Source organism: Aquarana catesbeiana, linkage group LG04 (assembly GCF_042186555.1).
Source record: "Aquarana catesbeiana isolate 2022-GZ linkage group LG04, ASM4218655v1, whole genome shotgun sequence".
Taxonomy (NCBI): Eukaryota; Metazoa; Chordata; class Amphibia; order Anura; family Ranidae; genus Aquarana; species Aquarana catesbeiana.
Genome location: NC_133327.1, coordinates 131,980,032 through 132,003,568, shown reverse-complemented (window position 1 = coordinate 132,003,568; position 23,537 = coordinate 131,980,032). Strand labels below are relative to the sequence as shown.

The following is a 23,537-nucleotide window of genomic DNA, read 5'->3' as shown; positions in this document are numbered from 1 at the left end:
CCAGGCACTGCTCATCACCTGTCCAATACAGTCCCAACAGTGAAGCATGGTGGTGGCAGCATCATGCTGTGGGGGTGTTTTTCAGCTGCAAGGACAGGACGACTGGTTGCAATCGAGGGAAAGATGAATGCAGCCAAGTACAGGGATATCCTGGACGAAAACCTTCTCCAGAGTGCTCAGGACCTCAGACTGGGCCAAAGGTTTACCTTCCAACAAGACAATGACCCTAAGCATACAGCTAAAATAACAAAGGAGTATCTTCACAACAACTCCGTGACAGTTCTTGAATGGCCCAGCCAGAGCCCTGACTTAAACCCAATTGAGCATCTCTGGAGAGACCTAAAAATGGCTGCCCACCAACATTTACCATCCAACCTGACAGAACTGGAGAGGATCTGCAAGGAGGAATGGCAGAAGATACCCAAATCCAGGTGTGAAAAACTTGTTGCATCTTTCCCAAAAAGACTCATGGCTGTATTAGATCAAAAGGGTGCTTCTACTAAATACTGAGCAAAGGGTCTGAACACTTAGGACCATGTGATATTTCAGTTTTTATTTTTTAATAAATCTGCAAAAATGTCAACATTTCTGTGTTTTTCTGTCAATATGGGGTGCTGTGTGTACATTAATGAAGAAAAAAATGAACTTAAATGATTTCAGCAAATGGCTGCAATATAACAATGAGTGAAAAATGTATGGGGGTCGGAATACTTTCCGTCACCACTGTATATGCAATCTTGGCTTTAGCTGGTGGTGATTCTTTTGAATTGTGGATAACAGATCCAAATTAAAATATAACTATCCAACCAGGCAGGGACCCCGTAGACCCGGCCTCATATAGACCGATATCCTTATTGCAGTCAGACATCAAAATATTGGCAAAGGTTTTGGCTATCAGGTTGAATAAGGCTGTTGCCTCAATTATACACTCTGATCAGGCGGGATTTATGCCCAACAAATCAACAGCAATAAACCTTAGGAGATTATATCTTAACATGCAGTCCCCACCGGATAATAAAGGTAAGAGGGCACTGCTGTCTCTGGACGCAATGAAAGCCTTTGACAGTGTGGAATGGCCATACCTATGGGAGGTAATGAGGAGATTTGGTTTTGGAGAGATATATATTTCTTGGGTGCGTTTATTATATCATTGCCCTCAGGCGATAATTAGAGAGGCAGGTAGAATGTCACTGCCCTTTGCTCTGGGGCGGGGTACACGGCAGGGGTGCCCTTTGTCCCCCCTGCTGTTTGCTCTAGCCATAGAGCCGTTGGCAATACGGATCAGAGACTGCGGAGATATCACCGGCTTCTGCTATGGTGACAGACAGGAGAAGGTGATGCTCTATGCAGATGATACTATGATTCTTTTGGGTGATACTGACCACTCCCTAAAAAACACAATGGATACAGTGGTTCGCTTTGGGGATTTTTCGGGCCTTAAAATAAACTGGACCAAGTCAGCCCTAATGCCAATAGATGATGCAAGATTATTAAATGAAGAGAAAGTTGGGGGAATCCCTGTGTCCGCTTCCTTCAGATACTTGGGGATACAGGTTTCTCCTAAGATTAGGGAATATAGTCAGTTGAATATTTCCCTACTACTGGCTCGATTTCGTCTACGAGTTAAAACCTGGAATGCTCTGAGTATGTCGGTTGCAGGCAAAGTGAATCTAATTAAAATGATTCTAATGCCTCAACTGCTATACATACTACATAATTCACCGGTAGTCATCCCACTTAAGATATTCAGAATAATTAATGCCATTTTTCGTGAACTGATCTGGAAGAACCGCCCACCAAGAATAAAACTAGAAAACTTACAACGCCCTAAAGATGAAGGTGGACTTGCATTGCCAAATCCATGGCTTTACTACTTGTCATCGCAAATTCAACATTTAATAGGCACCATGGCCATGGAGGGGGAGTCTACGACCAGGGTCCCTAGCGCTTCAGAATATATAATGCTACATACGATAGGGGGTAAATCCGTTCCCACGGCTTTAGAGGCCACGGCCTTTAGCAAGCCTCAGAAATGTTTCCCCACTTATGCCCTCATACAAAAAATATGGAACAAAACTAAGTACATTCAGGAGGCGACAGGTATCAACGAGTATAGTCCTATATGGGGAAATGAATCCTACCCAGAACTTGCTAAACTGCAACATGCGGAAAGGTGGAAGAGGTTTGGCATTCTCTACCTAAAGCAAATCATAAGTGATTGCAAATTACGTTCATTTGACAATTTAAGGGACCTATATAGTCTTCCGTCCTCCATGCTTTTTTATTATATGCAACTTAGACACGCATTTGAAGCACAGTCAAAAACCTCTGATTGGCATACCAGCTCGAACCCTCTGGTCGATTTGCTCAAAGGGGCGGAGACCTCTAAAGGATTCATTTCCCAGAGCTATAGCACCTTGCTCCACAAATACCTTCTAAAGCATCCTTTGACAGTAAAAGGGAAATGGGAGTTGGATGTTGGACCCTTAGATGAGGATCAATGGGAGGAGGTCTTGCAGTCAGTTTCCATATGTTCACTGAATGTAACGCAAAGACTAACGCAACTATATACACTTCTGAGAGCGTATTATACACCCCATAGGCTAAATAATATGGGACTTCTTTCCACCCCAACCTGTACTAGATGTAAGAGAGATCATGGAGATTTAATACATATGCTATGAAGATGTCCCAGATTGCATGTGTACTGGAGGGGGGTGGTGGACACGCTGAACGCAGTGTTTGGGGTCTCAATTCCGCTGGACCCTAGACACTGTATTTTGAATGTGTTAGATGAACTAGAGTGGGAACCCCACGTCAGGGAAGCTTTAACTAGAGCCCTTTTTGTGGCCCGTAAGCTAATCATGGTACACTGGAAATCTGAAACGCCTCCCTCAGTTAAGGAATGGATTACCGCACTAGGACATATATTAAGAATGGAGAAAATTATATACCAACACAGGGGATGTTCAAGAAAATTTGAAAAACTATGGGAGCCATGGCTAGGCACTCCTGGGTTAGCTTCGGAGGACCTGGTCATGGATAGATTACTGCGCCTTAATAACGGCTGAAGGCATGGTGCACCCCGCATTAACCCTGATTGGAGCTCTGAGCTCGGGATGGTTACAGATAGAGGGTTGGAATTTCCATAAGTAGGAGGCAGTGATATTAATTCCTATCTTATTTTCTAACAGTGGGATGTACTTTATACTTTTGTATGAGTCTGATTCTTCTATGGAACTATGCCTGATTAGGCTACTATGTACAATTTAACTGTGGATTTCTTGGACTGTATGTACTTGTTTTTCAATAAAAACTTTTTCTTGGATAAAAAAAAAAAAAAAAAAAATATAACTATCCACAGTGTTTCCTAGATAAACTCTTTAGTAAGTGTATACATGTTTCAAACTCACTGGTCTGGCACCAGTGGATTCAGATGAGTTACTAGCAAACTCAGATAAAGCTGGAGGGATGCCAACAATGTCTGACTGAAGTATAAAGTACAGGTAGGGAAACTTCAGGAAATGCTTCCTTGGAAATTAATCTAAATAACCCTTTTCACCAGGATTTTTGGGTAATAACATTTTATATGACAGCCCTGTATTTCCCAAAGTCTGATGAGGCCCAGAGGACAAATAGCCCTCTGCTTTTGTGTTCCGGGTCAGAAAAGTCTGTGTGATGATGTCTTCTATGCCACACACAGAAAAAGGTCTTTATTATAGAATTCCTTCAAAGAACTTTATTTTTGTGGCATTAATGGGAATTTTAAGTGGTTGTAAAGTCAGAAGGTTTTTTTATCTTAATCTATTCTTTGCATTAAGATAAAAATCCTTCTGTGTGCAGCAGCCGCCCCAGCACCCCCCAATACTTACCTGAGCCCCATCTCTCTCTAGTGACGTCCACGAGTGCCTTGGCCATCCAGGACTCTCCTCCTGATTGGCTGAGACACAGCAGCAGCACCATTGGCTCCCAATGCTGTCATTCAAAGTCAGTCAGCCAATCAGGAGAGAGAGGGGGCGGGTCGAATCAAGGCTCTGTGTCTGAATGGGCACATGGAGCTGTGACTCGGGAGGCCCCATAGCAAGCTGCTTTCTGTGGGGGCACTGAACAGGAGGGAAGGTCCAGGATCACAGAAAAGGGACCCGAGAAGAGGATCTGGGCTGCTCTGTGCAAATTCACTGCACAGACCAGGTAAGTATAACATGTTTGCTATTTTTAGAGGAAAAAAAAAAGACTTTACAATCACTTTAATATAATAATAATAATAATGTGCGGCTTCCTGAAGATGGAATATCTATAGAAAGGATAGGCAAACGAATGGCAAACCCCTAATGAAAATATGCTATTAACTGAAAAATGGCTATAATTTGCAAAAATAACTTTTTGTTTAAACTTTGTTTATTGTTGTCCATCACATCTCGACAAATACAGTTCAGTACAAATACGTTAGTGACAGACTTTTTCTATATCAACATTAGCAGTAATCTGCATATTTGTATTTAACAAAAGTAAATTAAAATAAAATAAAGTAAAAGTAAAAAATAAATAAGTAAAGAGAGAGAAGAAAAAAAAGGGGGGGGGGGAAACGGCATAGAAAAGGGAGAAAAAAAAAAAGGGGGGGGGGGATAGTCTCGGGCTGTGTTAAAATTTCTGTTGAGACCGTGAGAACTGATCTCGTGGGTAGTACCAGTATATGCTACATTGAGGTTTACAGGTCCCCGGGGGCGGCGACCAGCAGTAGCCCTCGCCCACCGTAGACCCTCTGACCTGAGCAATAATGATCTTCCGGACCGGGGAGGGGTAAGCCGCGGCCCGTCCGAACCGCCACCACCGGGAGCCCCACCGGAGGAGGGGGGCACAAGGCCTCCATCTGTCCTCCCCCGGCGCGCCCCCGGGGCCGCGGGTCCGTCTCCGCCCACACGGCCTCCCCGGCCTCCCCGGCCAGGAAAGCAGCTTTTCCTCAATTTTAACCGGTAAGTTATGTTTAGGTGCCCATACTCTGCGCAATCAACCAACAGTGCCATAAATAATATCACTTGATAGGGTAAGGGAAGTAGGGGTAAGAAGAGAAAAGAGTAGAAAAAAGGGTGGAGGAGTGGCAGGGAGAGTGGGCGGGGTAAGGAGGGGTAGATAGGGTCAAACCTTGTTCACTCGTGCTTCTCCGATCATCCACCTCGGACTATCCGCCCCCAGGCAGCCCCTTGGTTCTGGCAAAGGCATCGGAGTCCATGTGCGATCTATATTTCATTCTTAAGGAGAAACCGTGGTGGGAGCTATTTAGGGTGGGCTCTGTGGCCCAATGTGGGATCCGCCAATTTTAAAAGGGAAATGTCCAGGCTAGAGGGTACATAGGAAGTATCTTGGAAGTGTACTTGCCATATTGACCATATGGCTGTGTGCTTAACTGTAGTGTTTTTGCCCACTGCCACCCATTCCTCTGCTTCCCTTATTGCATTAACCCTGCATATCCACTCGTCTTTGCTCGGTATCTGCTCTTTCTTCCAGAAGATAGGCAGTAGACGTTTAGCGGCATTGAGCAAATGAGGTAGTGCGCTTTTTTTGTAGCGACTAACTGGTATAGGGGGGATATGCAGGAGGAAATGTTCCGGGGAGAAGGGGATCTCTATTCCGAGGATATCTTTAATCTGGTCCTTAATCATCCGCCAATATGTCGTTATTCGTGGGCACTCCCACCACAAATGTAGGAGGGTGCCTCGGCCTCCGCATCCCCGCCAACATCGATCTGAGCTAGCAGGATAAATCCACGCCAGGTCAGATGGGACTCTGTACCAACGTGTTAATAATTTGTAATTTGTCTCTTGCATCTTAGAGTCCAGCGAGCTGGAGTGTGTGAATTGGTACATACATGCTAGTTGAGACTCGGAGAACCCCTTCCCAAGGTCTTTCTCCCATGCTCTTATATAAGTAGGTTTAGAGGCCGAGGCCGAGGACCCCAGTAATTGATAAAGTTCAGAAATCATGTGTGGGACTGGTTCTTCCAGTATAAACAGTCCCTCAAAAGGCGAGAGTGTTGAGATGTCCCTAATAGAGTTGCCGTGTACTGCAAAAAAGTGGTGCAATTGTCTGTACTTCCAGAAATTTAGGTGTGGGCTACCTGGTCTATTTCCCAGAGACTCAAAGGGCAGAAGCTTCCCACCTCTCAGTAGTTTGCCACAGCTGGCGTTTTTATCATCTACCCAGGCTTCAAAGAAACCTGCACGTTCCCCCGGTTCAAACCAGAGGAATCCGCCCAGTGGGGCCAGCGGGGACACAGGGGGGGCTAAGTTCAACCTTCTGTTTACTCTGTCCCATGTGTCAAGCGTAGATATCGTCAATGGGGACGTAGAATCTGATAATCCCCTGTGTTCCCGTGAGAGCCACAGGGCGTAGGACAAGTTTCTGCCCGCCATATATTTTTCCATGGTCACCCATAGTTTGGAATGTCCATGGAAGTGCCAATTTAGAGTTCTCTGTAGGGCAATAGCCTGGCAGTATCGCTGTAAGTCCGGGACTCCCAACCCTCCGTATCTTTTCGAACGTCTCAGCACCTTCATAGCAATTCGTGGCTTCTTTGAATTCCAAATGAAGGTGGTGATCAAGTTGGATACTTGTTTAAAAAAGGTTTTGGGCAAGCGTATGGGGAGCATCTGCATATAAAAAAGAATTCTGGGGAGTACGTTCATTTTTATTATATTTGTCCTGCCTATCCATGTGAAAGCTGTCTTCGTCCAATGTGTTAAGTCTTGTTTAATTTCTGTCAAAAGTCTAGGGAAGTTTGTGGTATATAGAGTGTCAAAGCTGTCCGTCAGTTGTATGCCTAGGTAGCGTAGAGAAGATTTAGTCCACGTGAAAGGGAATGTTGCTTTTAAGCTGTTTGTCATAGAGGAAGACAGATTGACAGGTAGAATTTCCGATTTATTATAGTTGATTTTAAAATTAGAAAGTGTACCAAAGTTTTTGAGTTCCCGCATCAGGACCGGCAACGAGACCAGGGGATTGGTTAGGTGAAACAGTACGTCATCTGCGTAGGCTGAGAGTTTGTGCTCCACAGCACCCACCGTCAGCCCTGTGATATCTGCGTTTGCTCTCACTCTACAAAGCAGTGGTTCTAAGGCCAGGGCGAAGAGGAGGGGGGAGAGTGGGCACCCCTGTCTCGTGCCGTTCCCAATCGGGAACTTGGATGAGAGGATCCCATTAACCCTAACCTGTGCACTAGGTTCCGAGTAAAGGGCCAGTATCCAAGCTAGCATATTTGGGCCCAGCCCCATTGAGGTTAAGACCTCTCTGAGATATGACCAATCTATGCGATCGAACGCCTTCTCGGCGTCGGTGGAGAGTATTAGGTAAGGGGGGGGTACCTCTTTAGTTTTAGCCCAATGTATAAGTTGAATCGCACGGATTGAGTTGTCTCGAGCTTCGCGTCCTACAATAAAACCCGTCTGGTCTAAGTGAACTATAAGGGGGATAAGGTGTTTCAGTCGGTTTGCAAGGATTTTCGCTAGGATTTTTACATCCGTATTTAGTAAGGAAATGGGGCGGTAACTCTGTGGGACAGTTGGGTCTTTACCCTCCTTCGGTATAACCGAGATGTGTGCTAAGAGAGCTTCAGATGGGATTTTGCATCCCTTTACTAGGGAATTGAAGTATTTACACATGTGGTTCGTGAGGAGCGGGGAGAATTTGGCATAATATGCTATAGTAAATCCGTCAGGACCTGGGCTTTTCCCGTTGGGTAAAGATTTGATGGTGGACTCAAGTTCCGTGGTAGTGATAGGGGATTCTAGGTCAGCTAGTTGGTCTTCAGTCAGGGAGGGCAGTCCGTTGGTGGATAAGTAGTCTCGAAGTTTGGTCAGTCTGTTTTCCTTAGCTTCATGGGTAGTTTTCGCATCTAGGTTGTAGAGTTCGGCGTAATAGTCGCGGAACCCTTCTGCTATCTTGGAGGAGTGGAATGTCATATCTCCCGTAGGGGTTCGAAGTTTGTGTACTTGCATTTGGGCCCGTTTTGTCCGAAGCGCTCTTGCGAGCATGCGTCCGCACTTGTTACCATGCTCGTAGTATCGGTGGGATAAGTGTCGCAATTGTTTACGCGCCTGTCGTTCTAACAACCGTGAGAATATGTCTCTGAGTTCCGTTAGTTCTCGTAGGTCATCTGAGGAACCTCCCGCCTTGTGTTTAAGTTCCGCCTGCTGAAGTGCATTTAGAACTCTATTATAGTCAGCTTGCCTTTCTTTCTTTAGTCTTGACCCCTGTGCAATAAGTTCGCCTCGTACAACGGCCTTATGGCATTCCCATATTGTGCCCTCGCTCAAATCTCCTTGATTATTCTCTCGGAAGTAATTTTTTATCGTGTCTGAGACCTGGGCTTCCACTACAGGGTCATCTAATAAGTATTCATTAAGGCGCCAGTTCCAGGTTTTCCGGGAGCCTGTTGGAATGATAAAAGAGGCTTGGACCGGGGCATGGTCTGAGATGGTTATGTTTCCTATGGAAGAGCTTTGAAGGAGCTCCAAGGTCGGGCGGTCAAAATAGACCAAGTCTATACGTGTGTAAACGTTATGTACCGCTGAATAATAACTGTAATCCCTCTCTGTGGGGTGAAGGGTCCTCCAGCAGTCAACTAGGCCCATCATCTGAAGGGATTTTCGAAAGTGCCGAAGGAATGCGTGTGAATGGGAGGGCTTGCTGTGTGAAGTGTCCAGGGATGGGTCTGGGCTCACATTAAAGTCGCCTCCTAAAACTAGAGACCCCTCTCTGAACTCCTCTAGTTTCTCTATTATTGAATCAAGGAAGGTCAGTTGATTCGAATTGGGGGAATAGATATTGGCGAGGGTGTATTTAGTACCCGCTATGGTCCCTTTCAGAAAGACATATCGTCCCAGGGGGTCAATCCTGGTGTCTGAATATTGGAAGGGGCAGTTTTTGTGGATAGCTATGGAGGTGCCTCTGGACTTGTTGACTGGGGAGGTACTATGGTACCACTGACTGTAGATATGTGTCGGTAGTTTTGGTATGGCATGGTGTGTAAAGTGTGTTTCCTGTAGGAAAACTATTTGCGCCCTGGTCTTTTTTAATTCCCACCACAGCTTGCTCCGCTTACAGGGTGAGCAGAGACCTCGGACATTATAAGAGATTACCTTAACCGTTGTCATTGTAGAATGATGTTGTAGGTCGGCTGCGGTCCCGGGGGCGGAGTCCGGAGCGGGCAACGGCAATCGAATAGACCCTGTTAGGGAAGAGGAGAGCAAGAAAGAGGCCAGGGAGGGAGAAGAGAATAGAGGAGGAAAGTGAAAAAACAAAATTAAAAGTGCAATTAAAATTAAAACAAACTTTAACGTCAGCATAACCATATGCAACATTTAAATGTAACGAGAACCTAACAATGGTTCTATATAGGCACAGACTGGGCCCAATGTGCCCCCCTTCTTCAGGGGACCCATTTTGTCCAGGTCCGGTATCCCAAATGGGATTAGTGCCCAAACATGGGCAGCCTACTGGGGGAACGTGAGCCGTCATGGAGGGGAGAAGGGAGAGGGGGTCCGCCCCGCTCCCACCTCTTAAATGCTGGGTTATGACCCGTAGATGGGGGGGGTTGTTGTAAATGGCATGATAGGGGGTTGGGGGGGGGGGGAGTTGTATACTTGGGGGAGGCCCGGGGAGAGTAGTACTAGTAGCTAAGGAGAACTGGAAACATCCTCCAACTGTGTCTTTTCAGGAAGCGGGTGAGAGCCTTGACCAGCTTTATGTAGGCAGAAGATCGTTGTTAGGACCTGGTGAGACCAGGCTCTGTAGGTGATTTAATAATAAGGGGTGCCTCCGAAACAGGGGGGTAAGGACTCAGTTCGGGATCCTGACGTTACCATCAGTCTCTCAGTGCAGAGGGGCCGGGGGAGGCATCTGACTCTTGCTGGTGGCGACTGCGTCTTCGGCCCCGGCGTTGGGGCATTTGTGTCCAGGGCTGGGGGAGTTCAATGTTTGGAAAGTTCATCATCGCATGGTCCCCTCGCCAATCCGGAAAGTCAACTTTGCCAAGTCCCAGGGCAGAGAGAAAGTGAGGGAGATCATCTCTGGTGCGCAGGGTGGCTGAACGGCCATCTTTAAAGGCTTGTAGGTAAAAGGGAAAGCCCCAGCGGTATGTGAGGCCTGCTTCTTGGAGGGCCAGCAAGACAGGTTTTAGGGCTCGACGTTGCATCAGCGTGCGTCTGGAGATGTCCTGGAAGAAACAGAGGTGGGCGCCGTCGAAATCAAAATAAGGTCTGTTGCGCATTTTTTGCATTATTCGCTCCTTGAGAGTGTATTTATGCAACTTGCATATTATGTCTCGTGGGTTGTCAGCGTCTTGGGATGGTGGTCGCAGGGCTCGGTGAGCACGATCAATCTCAATGGGCTCTGTATCTGGTAGGTCCAGGATTTCCCTGAATATGCCTTGCAGGGAAGGGATAATGTCCCTGGGGGCTGTTGCTTCTGGCATACCTCGGATACGGATGTTTGCCCTTCTGCTGCGATTTTCAAAGTCGTCAAGTTGTGACAATAATAAGTCCAGCTTTTGATCCTGAGCTGCACATCTAAGCTGCAATGCTGACATAGTGGGAAGAGCCTCATCCAGCCTTTGCTCTATAGTTTCCACTCTGTTGCCCAGGTGTGTGGTGTCCTCTTTGAGTTGTGCTATATCCTCTGTGAATGCCTTTTCCACCCTGGCTGTGAATCTTTCCAAATCCTCTCTAGTGGGGAGGGACCAGATGTGCTTTTTAATGTCCCCCTCTTCTATAAGGTCGGCAATATCCGATCCCCCTGCCCTAGACACAGTGGATCCCGGGGATGTCGGGGGTACAGAGTCACTCACCGATCCGGGTGATGGCTGTGGCGATAGCGCGGCTGGCGTGGTTTGCTTCTGTGCCGGCGCGTGCTGTTTCCCTGTCTTATTGACCGGCGCCATCTTGGATTTCTCCGGGGCCTTGCCGCGGGTCCCGGAAAAATAGGAATCCAGCTGCCCCTGTTGGGTGGTCTCTGTCCCGGAATGGTGGGCTGTATTCCGCCGCCTTTGTGACATGTCCTGGGCCGTGTCAGGGCCCAGGATCGTGGGTATGTTGCTGGGTAAGCTGCGGCGGGAGCGGAGCGCGGACCAGACACGTCCTCACAGCTCCATGTTCAGGACACGCCCCGCAAAAACAACTTTTAGCATTAAACATTTGGGAAAATAATGTTGATGTCATAAGGTGTATAGCATCTTTTAGATTGTAAGCTCTCACAAGCAGGGTCTTCCTAACTGTCTGGTCTTGAACTGTCCCCCTGTCCCCCTTTAAATTGTGAAGCACTGTGCAAACTGTTGGTGCTATATAAATCCTGTGTATTAATAATAACAACTTGTGAGGTTAAATATTTATTTATATATGTATTTATTATAGGTATTTAAATAGCACTGACAATCTACACATTGTAATTGCACATCAGTCCCTGCCCTCAGAAGCTTACAATCTACAGTCCCTATTTAAAGAATAGTGTAAAAATAAAAAATAAAAGATAAAATAAATAAGAACATTTTTTTAACCGCGCCCATCCCGCTGAGCTCGCGTGCAGAAGCGAACGCATACACGAGTAGCGCCTGAAAAGGAAATCGTTTTTCAAACCACACATGTGAGGTATCGCCGCAATCGTTAGAGCCCTAGACCTCCTCTGTAACTCAAAACATGCAACCTGTAGAATTTTTTAAACGTTGACCTATGGAGATTTTTAAGGGTAAAAGTTTGTTGCCATTACACGAGCAGGTGCAATTTTGAAGCGTGACATGTTGGGTATCAATTTACTCGGCGTAACATTATCTTTCACAAAAAAAATTGGGCTAACTTTACTGTTGTCTTATTTTTCAATTCAGAAAAGTGTATTTTTTCCAAAAAAAGTGCGCTTGTAAGACCGCTGCGCAAATGCGGTGTGACAGAAAGTATTGCAACGACCGCCATTTTATTCTCTGGGGTGTTAGAAAAAAAATATATATATATAATGTTTGGGGGTTCTAAGTAATTTTCTAGCAAAAAAACTGTTTTTAACTTGTAAACACCAAATCTCAGAAAGAGGCTTGGTCCTTAAGTGGTTAAAATACAATAGTTCTATGTGTGCACTCACTGCACTGTGCGGAGCACCGGACTAATGTGTTTCTGTTAGGTCCATAATTTTTGTACAAGCATGTGATTAGAGCCAGAGGCTCTAATTGGCTTGTTTTAGGATGTCCTCAGTGCTCTGCGCTCCAAACCCTCCCACTTGTGATTTTAGCAAATAGTGAATCAATATTCGCCATTGTGTCACTTCCAGTTTCTGACTTCTGGAGACTGAAGATTTGAAACCCGAAGACGTGGAGGGGAGCCATATCAGGAGAACCATGACCGTGGTGAGTGTGGACCTGGAGGGGTTTGTTTGCGCCCCCCAAAAAAAATTTATAGCACCAGCTGCCACTGCTTAGGACCCTTCCTTTCAATATGATGGGAAGATCATTCTCTCCTCTGTTCAATTAAGAAGAGTAGCAGATAGTAATCCCCCTAAACATTCAATGGAGAGCATGCTGGTGGATCTCATGGTAACAACTGTAGCCTGTTTGTGCTGACCTGTGACACAGAGCAAAAAAAAAAAACACCAACTATAACTTTATAGCTGTAATTATGATAACTGGTCATTGGGAATAAAAATCCAACTGGAATAATGTTTTTTAATTTCAAACACATATGTACTTTTAACAATGGTAATTGGGGAAAAAATGTCCAATCTGACCAAACTTGGCACGTTTAGAGTCACAAGTTCCTTTTTTATACCTGTACAGTATACAATGTCTAGTCATTCTTCAAACATGTCTAAAACGCTAGCATTGGATGTTGGCCAATGTATATAAATGGCAACAGCAGTGTAACATATGTGAGCACTCTGAGGGCATGAAACTTATTTTGAGCAGTTTCAAATAATAAGGCAAACTTACCATTACAAGTCAATTTTTAATTTAGGATCTCAGCTTGTACAATGCTTTTGTGCAAAACAGCTTTATACGCAATTCAATGGTAAATATTAAATGTTTCACCCTATGTAACTTTCAATGGGCAAAAACATACAACCGGCACATTATTAATTCACCAAAAATACTTATGTGCCAACTAGTTTTTCTTTTATATTTAGTGCCAAATAAAATCTTTAAAGAGTGTTTCATACTAATTAGGCCCCTTTTACAAGGCCTGTTAGATGCATTCTCCGGATCTCAGCAGCAGATTCTTGCGGCTAGGATGACCGGGTCATGCGAATAGCAGAAGCCTATATAACCTAATGACATGCTGACAGCGGCTGCTGCTGTTCATGTAGCCGCACACAAGTGTTTACCTATGTTTCAGCATGTTTCCAGGAAACAAATATTTTGCATCTAGTTTTCTTACACAGAATAAGTGATTTAAAAGATACATTTATTGTTTTCTAATCCACGAGTGTATATAGTATTGATTGTAGGCTCGCATGGGATGGCTTTCTAGGTCTGTTGTAGTCCAATAAAATGCTGATATTTATATTTTGTACTAGAAGACATTTATGGTACTAAAGTTTGTAATGCTGACCATACCTTATATAACATTCATATAACATTGTTTGTGAGGATTATGAGGCGTTTGTGAGCTTTACTCTAAAGACCTAGGGTCTCTTGTACTTTTTTAAACCATATTTTCTGGTATTATTTGTAGGTCCTGCCTGATGCTTTCCAGTGCTACACAATAATTGTGCGTTATTGTTCCTTTTCACAAGGCAAGCCTATGAAATGGTTCTCATTGAAAACATTGCACTGTACAGCTGATATCTTATCCCAACAAACGTCAAGGCAACCTTTTTATTCCACAGTGTTTACAGATTCTGTCACCATATGTGAATTATTCAACCATAAAACATACTGGGTTTAAATCAATTAACAAAAACTCCAGTCTGTCCTCCATCAACCAGTTATTTCTTGATTTCCAAAATAATTGTGTCAAAAGTTATGAGTTAACCTTTGGGAGTCTACTTTCCAAAAATGGGCCATTTTGGGGGTGCTTGTGCTGTCCTGGCAGTGATTACAGGCATACCCCACTTTTAAGTACACATTGGGGTTTATTTACTAAAGCTGGAAAGTGCAAAATCAGGCTCACTTCTGCATAGAAACCAATGAGCTTCCAGGTTTCAGAGGCGGATCGGGGGGGGGGGCAAGGGGGCAGTTGCCCCCTCCGAGAATGCGGGTGAGTGAGTGGGCAGCAGGCGGCTCTGCGGCTGAGAGCACAGGCGGCTCCGTTGGTGAGAGACAGCGGGCGGCTCGGTTGTTGAGAGACAGCGGGCGGGTCTGCGGACGGGCTGGGTGGCTTGGTTGGTGAGCAGCTGTGCAGCTCGGTGATAGTGTGAGAGCGGGCTGCTAGCCAATTTAGGGAGCCGGCGGGTGGGGGAGCAGAGAGATAACATCCTCTCTCACCGCCCGGCGCCCGCCCTGCATCCCTGCAGTTCCGCCCTCACTGTGCAGTGTGCAGGCAGCTGTGGCAGCAGAGAGATTACATCATCTCTCTGCTGTTTGATGGTAATCTGCTGCCTGACTCTGGGGCACAGCAAGAGACAATTATAGCAGGCAAGTGACAATCCACAACATGTGGCATAGGACGTGGCAAGTGACAATCTGCAACATGTGGCATGGGACGTGGCAAGTGACAATCTGCAACGTGTGGCATAGGACGTGGCAAGTGACAATCTGCATCTGATGACAGGTGACGTGGCAAGTGACAATCTGCAACATGTGGCATGGGACGTGGCAAGTGACAATCTGCAACGTGTGGCATGGGACGTGGCAAGTGACAATCTGCAACGTGTGGCATGGGACGTGGCAAGTGACAATCTGCAACATGTGGCATGGGACGTGGCAAGTGACAATCTGCAACGTGTGGCATGTGACGTGGCAAGTGGCGTGGCAAGTGACAATCTGCAATGTGTGGCATGGGACGTGGCAAGTGACAATCTACAACGTGTGGCATGGGACGTGGCAAGTGACGTGGCAAGTGACAATCTGCAATGTGTGGCATGGGACGTGGCAAGTGACAATCTGCAATGTGTGGCATGGGACGTGGCAAGTAACAATCTGCAATGTGTGGCAAGTGACGTGGCAAGTGACAATCTGCAATGTGTGGCATGGGACGTGGCAAGTGACAATCTGCATCTGGTGACATGGCAAGTGACAATCTGCATCTAATGACAGGTGACGTGGCAGGTGACAATCTGCATCTGGTGATAGGCGATGTGGCAAGTGACAATCTGCAACGTGTGGCATGGGACGTGGCAAGTGACAATCTGCAACATGTGGCATGGGATGTGGCAAGTGACAATCTGCAATGTGTGGCATGGGACGTGGCAAGTGACAATCTACAACGTGTGGCATGGGATGTGGCAAGTGACGTGGCAAGTGACAATCTGCAATGTGTGGCATGGGACGTGGCAAGTGATGTGGCAAGTGACAATCTGCAATGTGTGGCATGGGATGTGGCAAGTAACAATCTGCAATGTGTGGCATGGGACGTGGCAAGTGACGTGGCAAGTGACAATCTGCAATGTGTGGCATGGGACGTGGCAAGTGACAATCTGCATCTGGTGACAGGTGACGTGGCAAGTGACAATCTGCATCTGATGACAGGTGACGTGGCAGGTGACAATCTGCATCTGGTGACAGGCGATGTGGCAAGTGACAATCCGCAACGTGTGGCATGGGACATGGCAAGTGACATGGCAAGTGACAATCTGCAACGTGTGGCATGGGACGTGGCAAGTGACAATCTGCATCTGGTGACAGGTGACGTGGCAAGAGACAATCTGCATCTGGTGGCAGGCGATGTGGCAAGTGACAATCCGCAATGTGTGGCATGGGACGTGGCAAGTGTCAATCTGCATCTGGTGACAGGTGATGTAGAAAGGGACAATCTGCAATGTGTGGCATGGGACGTGGCAAGTGACAATCTGCAACGTGTGGCATGGGAAGTGGCAAGTGATGTGGCAAGTGACAATCTGCAATGTGTGGCATGGGACGTGGCAGGTGACAATCTGCATCTGGTGACAGGCGATGTGGCAAGTGACAATCTGCAACATGTGGCAGGTGACACACTCGGGGCTCCCACTGATTCTGCATTATGGTGAGTTGAACCATTTCATTTTTTATAACAATGTAATAATAGTAATAATGAGCTTCAATCGTCCTGACACCATAACAACTAGGGCTGCAACTAACGATTATTTTCATAATCGATTAGTTGGCCGATTATTGTTTCGATTAATCGGTTAACAACCCTAAGAAAAAGTGTGGTGTATAATTTAGTTAATATGTAAAGTTTAAAAAAAGGACATTTATTCCTAAATATCTTATACGCAGGGGTAAATATAAAATAACCAACTATATGGTTAGGGAGTAAAATCTTTAATCCACTCTGAGAATAACAGACAGAAGAGATGTACTCTATATACTATTAGAGGTTGAATCTTGTAAATATCATCAGACTCAGATCAAATTTTTTTATTAAAAGAAAAAGAAAAGTTCTAGACTGTTTTTCAGATTTTCAAACAGAACTGTAATATTACATGCTTTTCTGCAGCTTCTCCATTGAAGTATATTGAACCAAAAAAGCACCGTTTTGCATTGAAAAAGGTCCTTGACCCTTTCCAAATACACAGCAGCTGAAAAAAGCATAGATGTGAATGTTAAATGAACTGTAGTGCATTTCTGCAAAAAGAACCAAGAAAACACATGGGTGGGAACCAGGCATAAGACATTTAGTAACATAATGGAGATAAAAAAAAAAATTAGCCCTTCGTTTTTTTACTGTGCAACAGTGAAAGTAATGTTTACAGTAGATATTATTTGCGCTTTTTGTACTATAAGGGCTAATTTTAGCTTTTTTAACCCCATTATGTTACTGGCCGATTAATCGATTATGAAAATATGAATCAATTAATTTCATAATCGATTAGTTGTCGATTAATCGATTAGTTGTTTGGGCCCTAATAACAACCATGGTGCTGGGATGATTGAAGCGCTAACACCAGCCATTTCCCTGATAAATTTACCCCCCCAAAAATGTTCTGACAGTGCCCCTCCCGAGACTAGGCTCTGGATCTGCCCCTGCCAGGTTTTATTACCAAAGCTTAATTGAACAAGCCGAGGTTAGAAGTTCATTGGTTTCTATGCAGAAGTGAGCCTGATTTTGCACTTTCCAGCTTTAGTAAATGAACCCCATTGTGTACTTAAAAGTGGGGTATGCCTGTACTAAATTGCACCAAAAGAAAGCTCCAACTGGTGAATGATATCAAATTTATTGGAGTTCATGGGGAGATGTACTAAAATTGGTGCACTCAGAATCTGGTGCAGCTGTGCATGGTAGCCAATCGGCTTCTAAATTCAGCTTTGATAATAAAACCTGAAATTTTATTGGTTTCTATGCAGAGCTGGACCAGATTTTGCACGGTCAAGTTTTAGTAAATCTCCCCCACAGTGTTGCATGATTGAATAATTGTTAGTCAAAGTATCATAACACTAGAAAGTGGTCAAGGTAAACACCACAATAATAACTCCAAATGCGTAACCCCGAGCTAAATCATCAACCTCCTCTCAAAATATCAACCAAACTGTCCTCTCGACTCCTTCCAAAATATCCTGCTCTCTAACTCCATCACTCCCATGCTCACCTTCAGATGTTTTCCAGACACTCTCCCATCCTCTGGAACTCCTACGCCAATCTGTTTAATAATCTTCTTCTCTTTTCGCCTTTAAGCAATCACCGACAGACCGTTTCTTAAAGGAAGTTTATCTTTTTATTGTCTTTTGTCAGGGACACAGGACATTATTTATAGCTATAAAGTACGGTATATGAATGTACATATATTTGTATAATATGTTTATAAAACTAATAAAAAGAGATTGAATAAAAAAAGGAAATTTAACCAATCTCACCTAATAAACTGTATTTTTACATTTTCATTAGCACATCCTTTACATCTATTACCTTCCCTTTTAGATAGTAAGCTCTCAGAAACAAGACCTTCTGATCCCCTCAGATTGAATTGTATTGTAAGTGTACTGTCTGCCTATGTTTTGTAAAGTGCTGTGCAAAATGTTGGCGCTATAAAAATCCTATAAAATAATGATAATATAACAATGTGATCATTCTCCTTACATGAATGGTATCATTTTAGAAAAATATTGCTGGGAAGAAGATTCTAAGCTGGATAGAATAACCTCAAATGCAGAAGTTGCTACAAGCACTAAGCAATGTGTTTAGCTTTTAAATAATAATTTTAGACGGATCTGCCTGTTTATGGCCATTGTAAGTATTATGCAGTCCTATAAACTTGTGTTCTCATCAACATTCAGACAGATTATTTGTAGATTTCTCCTGATAAATTTCCCTTTGGATGGTATAACTAGGTTTATTGTCCTGTACATCCACACAAGCACACTGAGACCAAATAAAATTGTGAAATGTCCTTTTAGAAAACAATTCTCTTCAAGAATGATAATTCCTGTTATAATTATAAGACGAGACAAGAACAGGTGGAATAAGGCCAGCTATAGAACTGTGTGTAAATATTCTAAAAGTGAACAGGATTAAAGTCCACAAGGATCTGCAGTCAGTCACATATTAATTTTGCCAGCTTGACATTCTTATAGGTCCATATATACATCAGACATACATTAAGTACAGGATCACACATGCAGTTTGACTCTTCCAAAAATTACAGCAACACAATCAGATTAGCAAGGTAACAAAAGGGCAAAAAGTACATAGTATGCAAATTGATACAACAAATGTATATAGTATACAAACTGTTACAAACTGTCTGTGAACAGACACATAAAAGACAGGAACACTGAAAGATAAAAACTGTCTTTTGGAATACAAAGGCTACTATAACCAGCATAACTTGTAATATTTATTGATATCTGCAACAGAATTATATTTGATAAAGATTACAATAGATAGTAAACTGGAACAATATGTAATGCCTAATAGAGTTTGCTCATTCAAACAACTATAAATCTGAGAATGGTCCTTTTGCTGTCCCAGTCCCATATGTGGCTGGCTTTGGAGCAAGTAGGAGTGAACATAACTTGCAACATAGGGCATGAAGTTGTTGCAGAATGTTGCCCTCCAGCAAGGCCCGGATTTACTCCGTTTGATGCCCCAAGGCCGGGTCCTTCAATGCCGCCCCCCCCCCCCCCCCCCACACACACACACACACAGACACACAAACACACCACTATTCTCATCCTTTATTGATGACTGCTACAATAGATCAATCAAAAACATATCTCCACACACGAGAACACTAAAAATAACTGGTTTTAATTGTACAGACTGAAAATACTCTGTAATGCAGAAAATGCCTTTTAAAGATTATAGCAGTAAGAAACTCCCTACAATTTTTTAGTTCTAACTTTTCTTTTGGCAAACTCATCGATAATATCTTCGTAGGACAAAGTATTTAAAAGTTCTGACTCAATGGCAAGTAAAGGCTGCAAACATACCACAGGAGAAGGACAGAGGCTGCAAACATACCACAGGAGGTGGACAGAGGCTGCAAACATACCACAGGAGGTGGAAAGAGGCTGCAAACATACCACAGGAGGTGGACAGAGGCTGCAAACATACCACAGGAGGTGGACAGAGGCTGCAAACATACCACAGGAGGTGGACAGAGGCTGCAAACATACCACAGGAGGTGGAAAGAGGCTGAAAACATACCACAGGAGGTGGACAGAGGCTGCAAACATACCACAGGAGGTGGACAGAGGCTGCAAACATACCACAGGAGGTGGAAAGAGGCTGCAAACATACCACAGGAGGTGGAAAGAGGCTGCAAACATACCACAGGAGGTGGAAAGAGGCTGCAAACATACCACAGGAGGTGGACAGAGGCTGCAAACATACCACAGGAGGTGGACAGAGGCTGCAAACATACCACAGGAGGTGGAAAGAGGCTGCAAACATACCACAGGAGGTGGAAAGAGGCTACAAACATACCACAGGAGGTGGAAAGAGGCTGCAAACATACCACAGGAGGTGGACAGAGGCTGCAAACATACCACAGGAGGTGGACAGAGGCTGCAAACATACCACAGGAGGTGGACAGAGGCTGCAAACATACCACAGGAGGTGGAAAGAGGCTGCAAACATACCACAGGAGGTGGACAGAGGCATACCACAGGAGGTGGACAGAAGCTGCGGACATACCACAGGAGGTGGACAGAGGCTGTGGACATACCACAGGAGGTGGACAGAGGCTGTCGGCATACCACAGGAGGTGGACAGAAGCTGCGGACATACCACAGGAGGTGGACAGAGGCTGCGGACATACCACAGGAGGTGGACAGAGGCTGCAGATATACCACAGCAGGTGGACAGAGGCTGCGGACATGATAGTGTCCTCCTCACACCCTCACAGTAGCTTCTCTGTCCACCATCATATTACTTCTCCACATCATCAGTGTGCTGTGTCCTCCTGTGCTCCTTTCACCTCCCCACAGGTCAGGGCAGCACAGTGCTGCCCTGACCTGTGGAGAGGTGAAAGGGGCACAGGAGGACACAGCACACTGATGATTGATGTGGACTGGAGAAGTAATATGATGGATGGTGGACAGACCACATCAGTCTCTGTCCCCTGCATGGCATGGCTTCTGCCTCCTGGGGCTCCCAGTAATGTCCTCCTCTCTCTCTCTGTCCCCCTTTTTACTATGGATATCCCCCCAGCTTAACTCTCCTCCTCCACCTCAGTATCCTCCTCACCGTCACTGGCTGCTCGGCTCCTCCGCGGCTTCGCCTATGACGAGTGCACTGCACAGTCGCCGGCCACCTTGGTCTAGACTCTCGATCTTTTAAAAAATGGCACCGGGCGGCGCAATCACGTTACTGCGCATGCAGTATTGGATTGAGATTTGGTGACTGCCGAGGCCCCTGGAGTACAGTGAACTCATTGTCATGTTCAAGAAACCAGTGGTGAGATGATTTGAGCTTTGTGACATGGTGCATTATCCTACTGGAAGTAGCCATCAGAAGATGGGTACACTGTAGTCATAAAGGGATGGACATGATCAGCAACAATACTCAGGTAGGCCGTGATGTTTAAACAACACTGAATTGGTACTAAGGGGCCCAAAGTGTGGCAAGAAAATATCCCCCACACCATTACACCACCAGCCTGAACTGTTGATATAAGGCAGAATGGATCAATGCTTTCATGATGTTTACGCCAAATTCTGACCCTACCATCTGAATGTCGCAGCTGAAATCAGACCAGGCAACATTTTTCTAATCTTCTATTGTCCAATTCTGGTGAGCCTGTGCGAATTGTAGCATGAGTTTCCTGTTCTTAACTAACAGGAGTGACACCTGGTGTGGTCTTCTGCTGCTGTAGCCCAATTGCTTCAATGTGTGATGTGTTGTGCATTCAGAGATGGTATTCTGCATACATTGGTTGTAACGAGTGGGTATTTGAGTTACTGTTGCCTTTATATCATCTCAAACCAGTCTGCCCATTCTCCTCTGACCTCTGGCATTAACAAGCATTTCCATCCACACAACTGCCGCTCACTGGATATTTTCTCTTTTTCAGACCATTCTCTGTAAACCGCAGAGATGGTTGTGCATGAAATCCCCAGTAGATCAGTAGTTTTTGAAATACTCAGACCTAACCCGTCTGGCACCAACAACTATGCCACGGTCAAATTAACTTAAAGTGATTGTAAAGTTTTTTTTTTTTTTATTTTATTTTAAATAACATATTATACTTACCTGCACGGTGGAGTGGTTTTGCACAGGGCAGCTAGGATCCTCCTCTTCTTGGGTCATTCTTTGCTGCTCCAGGCCCCCCCCTCCTGTCAAGCGCCCCCACAGCAAGCAGCTTGCTATGGGAGCACCCGAGCCGAGCTGCAGCTCCATGTGTCCATTCAGACACGGAGCTGTGGTTCGGCCCCACCCCTCTCTCTCCTGATTGGCTAACTGACTTTGATTGACAGCAGCAGGAGCCAATAGCAGCACTGCTGTGTCTCAACCTATCACTAGGGAGATTGCCGAGGGACTCGTGGACATCGCTGGATAGAAATGGGGCTCGGGTAAGTATTAGGGGAGCTGCTACACACAGATGGGTTTTTATCTTAATGCGAAGAATGCATTAAGTTAAAAAAAAACCTTCTGCCTTTACAACCCCTTTAAATCCCCTTTCTTCCCCATTCTAAAGCTTGGTTTGAAACTTCAGCAAGTCATCTTCACCACATCTAGATGCCTAAATGCAATGAGTTGCTGCCATGTGATTGGCTGATTAGCAATTTGTGTTACCAAGCAATTAAACAGGTGTACCTAAAAATGTAAGCTGGCAATACACTAGCAGAATTTCATTTGAAAGTTTTTGTTTTAAGAACGCTCGTTTGATTTTCCAGTTGTTAATGGAGTCCAATCGATGTCCTTTTTGACTGCAGTAACAAGAAAATTGGAAGGAGCAGGATGGAATTTTTTTTATCAAATGAACCAATTTCTAACAGTGATTATAGTTTTCATTCAGGAAAGCCCATTCATTCCAAAGTCGAATGTCAAAAGCAAACAAAATTTTGAAGCGCCATTGAATGACATTTGTCAAATCATCAAATATACTGACAAATTTCATGTGAATGTTTGTATAAATATTTGTACAAACATTTGTCCGAAAACCTACTTATGTATGTTCAGCTTAAAGTGGAACTTCACTCAAAAGGTGAAGGTCTGCTTTTCCTTCTCCAACTCCCTCCTCCTTTACATTTGGCACTTTTTTTTGGAGGGGGGCACAGGTACCCCACGGCGATCTGAGAGGAAGTTTGCCCCCCTGCTCCTTCTGGGACATATCACAGGTCCAAGAAGACTGCGGGCTGAATCACAAAGTGCAGCGTGGCTCACGCAGTTTGAAGTCGGCTGTGGTGAAGATGCCGGTGCCTGCACCTGAAGCCGATTGAAGAATTGGCTTGGATGTGGACATGGCTGGATCCGGGGGCAGGTAGGTGTCCTTATATTAAAAGTCAGCAGCTGAAGTATTTGTAGCTGCTGACTTTAAAATGTTTTTTGGGAGACTGGAGTTCCTGTTTAAGACATTGCCCTATGGCACAGCCACCAGTGTGTGTCCTGCAATCTTAGGATGTCTGGTTACCAGTGTAAAAGATCAGAAAGAACTATAACAGACAACATTGGGAAACCAATTGCAGATGAAATAGAGCAAAGAAGAAAGAATGAGTCAAAAGAAATCCCACGCTGCCAACAATTAGCTAAAGACAGACAACTTTCATAACATTTTTCATCTCATTGGACTTTAAAGGGAACCTGTCATCTTTACACCACTCTTGCTCCAAAATCTTCAACTACAATGATACTGATCCTCAGCACAGTTCTGAGACAGCCTCCTCAGTCACAGTGAAGCTGAACTCCAATGTGTAGTAACCCAGAGCAACAACATATATCATTATAATTTCATCAAGGCAGTACAGGCAAATCAGTAAAAGAAATTGTCAC

At 44.8% G+C, this 23,537-nt stretch overlaps 1 protein-coding gene across 6 annotated transcripts in view; it reads right to left on the bottom strand.

Moving 5' to 3' along the window:
• Positions 1-23,537, bottom strand: part of SLC16A14 (solute carrier family 16 member 14) — a 73,678-nt gene that overhangs the window by 27,666 nt on the left and 22,475 nt on the right. For 2 of the 6 annotated variants that reach the window (XM_073625656.1, XM_073625657.1), the window contains exon 2: positions 17,695-17,800. The exons of the other annotated variants lie outside the window; for them this stretch is intronic. The gene's annotated coding sequence lies outside the window, so the exon portion shown is untranslated. The remainder of the gene's footprint in view (positions 1-17,694; positions 17,801-23,537) is intronic. 6 annotated transcript variants of the gene reach the window in all.